Source organism: Nestor notabilis, unplaced genomic scaffold, assembly GCF_000696875.1.
Source record: "Nestor notabilis isolate BGI_N333 unplaced genomic scaffold, ASM69687v1 scaffold1329, whole genome shotgun sequence".
In the NCBI taxonomy this organism is placed as follows: Eukaryota; Metazoa; Chordata; class Aves; order Psittaciformes; family Psittacidae; genus Nestor; species Nestor notabilis.
This window is the reverse complement of record NW_009944838.1, coordinates 46,000-50,013: the sequence shown is the minus strand read 5'-3', so window position 1 is coordinate 50,013 and position 4,014 is coordinate 46,000.

The window sequence follows — 4,014 nt, the reverse complement described above, 5'->3', positions numbered from 1 at the left end:
TTTAAATCTCAGTATTTTTAGATCATTGATGTAGTTAGTGGCTTCTGGTGCCAAGTAAGACAGATTGTTTCTCAGCAGGTAAATACGATTTTGGATATTATAGAAGTTTTCTTAAAATCATATTTGAACTGGTGGAGACTTCAATCTGTGTAACAAGATTTAAAGTAGTCAAAAAAAACCTCACTGTTCTTTTGATTGTTTTTTGAATGTCTTTTTTGATTAATTTTTTTTTTTTCTAGTTTAAATTTAATAGGGCATATTCTTTAGGGATATTGGCTTGAATATTTGATTTCTGTTGTGTATTCATTGCTCTCTTTTATTGGTTTGTGTGTCATGAAGCTTTCTTGGCTAGGCATATGTGGAGTGGCCAATTACATTTTTAACAGAACTGCTTGGCTCTTTCTCCTACATATGTCATCATTTCTTCCCTGTGAAACACAAACAGACATCGAAACACTTTTCCTGCCATTTCTTTTGTTCACAGGATCACATGGAGCCTGGAGCTACCCACTGAAAAGGCAAATGTAATGCAGAAACCACAGGGTTTCTGGCAAGATATTAGCAGGAGCCAAAGCTGCAAATCTATGAACTGGCATTGCTGGTTGTGTAAACTGTGTTTCTGCCTTTTCTCTCTTGACTATTGTAACTGGTTTTGAAGAGAATTTCTTCTTGTTGGCCGTAAGGGTGACAGTATAAAATGCCTGATTGGTATTTTATTGTTGGATACTTTTTTCTTCAGGAATTGTGTTGTGTAATATATTACAGTGAGGAAATGTAAGGTACACACATCATCAGTACGTATTTTAAGAAGGGTTTTAACACAGAGGGAGGATCTTTTAATATTTTTAGAGCTGGCAAGGACGTTTACAAAAGATATAAACGTTGATTTCTATTTCTACAAGTGAGCATAAGCTGAGGACATTTAGCACTCAAATGCTTGGAGCATTGCGTGGAGATGTGAAATGGTTTCATTGGCTTCTATAGCATGCATTTACTCATTAGGCATTTTAACTTCTAATTTATGTTTATAACTAACATTTTTCTTTTGAAGCCATGGCAATATAGAGCATTGAATGCAATCCATAGCATGCTTAAGGCTTCATTTTGTAACGTGTGGTATTTAATAATTAACCGCATTGCCTGATACCAGCCAAAGTGATGCCAACAAAATGGGATTAATGTATTAACATAAAATGCAAATATGCATGTATTAAAATACAAAGATACATAAATGCATGTTTTAATATATAGATATTTATATCTGTGTTTATTATTTCTCTGTATTATTAGGACAGTAAGATCTGCCTTTTCTTTTTCTTCATAAGGGCTTCAGACCATGAGAGAATAGGGGGACATGGCTCTGACAAGTAGTAGTAGTTATTCTTAGGAGAGTCAAAGTTAAAAACAGCTAGTATCTCCAGATTTGATAGAAAATAGCCAAAATCTCATCTATACCTCTTCCAAGATTTAGACGGCAGAGTGGTGTCATAAAATCAACTTCATGAGATTTTTGTCTATGTAAATTAATCACTCAACGTTGCTCCCCTCAGTCTACTAATATCCAAAAGAAGCCATCAACCTAGCATTTCTACTCCAATGTGTTTTCTGATAAACACAACGAAGAAGAGATCTTAGAAGTGTTTCTGATGATAAATTATTATTAATAATATGTTTAAAGATAATGCTGTACTGGGAACTCTCAGAAGGTCCAGCCTTTATTGACTTTGCTAGAGGAGACTTGAACTATATACAAGTTGGTTGGAGTATGAGCTTGGAAAACTTACTCTGAATTTATATAAGCTTGGTACCAATTGTCGTTGAATATGGAGAGTATAATTGCTCAGTTTCTGAACAGCAAAGTTAAATAGGAGGAAATACCTCTTAGTGTGTGATACAAGGCTTAAAAACCCAACCCAATAGATTTATAACTTCTTATTTTATTATCTGAAGGAAGGATTTTTCTTTAGCTGCAGACTGGTTTTGTTCCAGACAAATGGTATTGGGACAAACAGGAGTAGCTCTGTGTTTAATTCCAGTAATCAAAAGAGACTTTTGGAGGGAAGTAATGTGGGGCTTTTTGTCTTCCAGTTGTTACGTGAAAGCTTTGTGCTGTTTTGCAGTCAGTGTTTGTCTGCTAAGGCAGTTCTAGCTGCTGAACACAGGTCTGTTTCATCAGCATAATGCTGCTTTGCTCTTAGCAATTATTTTCTTTCAGGGTTTGCCAATTAGACTGGTCCGAGTGAAAATGCACCTCATTTGTCAAGGAATGGCAGGATCAAATATAGGAACCATTATATAAATTGGGAAAGAATAAAAAAATATGGAAAAGCATATGTGAGCCTCAGTGAGGCTCAGGCTGTTCTTGCAGCTTTGTGGTTATGTGTCCATGCCCTAGTGATGGAAGAAGTGTAAAGCAATTGGCCATAACTTATGGGCCATCCATGTCCTGACTGCTACGTGTTTTAAAACTTTGCTTTGGGAGAAGCTGCCCGGAAAATCTTGTGCAAAGGTTATGTTCATAGTGTATAATGCTGCTTCTTCTGTTAACGTTGGTTTGGTGTTTGGGTATCTTTTTTTGTTTCCTCCTAGGTCTCAACTGGTTTGTTTGGCACAATTAGTTATAGTCAATGAAGCACGATGACTTACCTGGCTACTTAGAGGTAATAAACTGCAGTTTAGTACCTGCAGTCTGCTTAGACTGAATTCTTCAAAGTCATGAATGCTCAAAATGTAGATGTGTAGTGCTTGGGTTTTGTAGTCAAATCCTTAAGCTTTAAACTGAATAAAGAAATAGATTCAGTTGATCTTACAGTTACTGTGTGTAAAGCAAAATGGTCTTTATCCATGGTTACCTGAGAGAACAGAAATGTCAGAGAAAGTATTGAAGGAAGGAAGAGTAGGGATAGCTTATCTCAGAGGAACAAAAGAAGTTTCTTGAACCTCTGCATTAAACTAAAATACATCTTTTGTTCAGATTAAAATTCATCTAAACTATATATTCTTCCAGATTTCATTACGTATAACAGCATATCATGGCCTTCCACAAATGGCTTTAATTATCTCATCTAGACTGTGCTGGAAATCAGCTGTCCCACCACTTCAGTCTGTGACAGCTCCCAGGCTCTGCAGTAGCTCTGATTGCCCTCAGCACTGGTGAGACCCCTGGGGGGGGACCAGGGCTCATTGCTGCTGTGTTGTTAATCCGTGTTTCATACTGAAACAATAGTATTCCTTCTGGGATGTCCTTGTCATAGCCACTGTCTTTAAACTGGTTTTGGTGTTTGTGAAAACAGAGCTTTTCTAGTGCATTCACCAGTGTGCACTGATGGGTAGAGGAACGTCTGTTCCCAGGGAGTGTGGACCTGGTGGAGGAAGAACACGAGAGAGATGTAAGGAAATGTGGAAGCAAACTGTTAACTGATAAAAATAAAACTCGATGTACATAGTAATGGAAATAGTGTATACCTGGTTAACTGACAATTAAAAGGAATTGTTTTCTTTAAGCCTAATAGCAAATAATGAGGTGATGTACAGTTATTTCCCACAGGAGGGAACTATCGAGAAATCAGGAAAGCTATTTAAAATAAAGAACTGCTATTGGCATATGAATTAAAATGTAGAAAGTATTTGGTGTATACAATGGGGTAATGGAGAGGTGTCCTGGCAAGCAGTGAGGTTCTTGAGCATCCTTACAGTGAGATTACTAAAGCATCCTCCCTAGACCCCCTCTAATCCTAAAATAAAGCTATCAGTCCCTAAAGAGGACTTTGTGATACAATTATCTTTGATAGCTGAGAAATAGAGCTGATTATCTGTGAAGACGAGGTTCAGCTCCCTTTGAATTGTGTGTTGCCTTTGTTGGCTGTTGTTTTCATTACAGGATTTGAGGAAAATTATTTTGTGTTTTACAAAGAGACTTGTGTGCATTGAAGGATGGCTGGAACCACTGTGTGTCTGTGTTTTGAGTCATGGGAGCTGAGTTGTTTTCCACCCCTTATCAGTGAGACGAGTTAG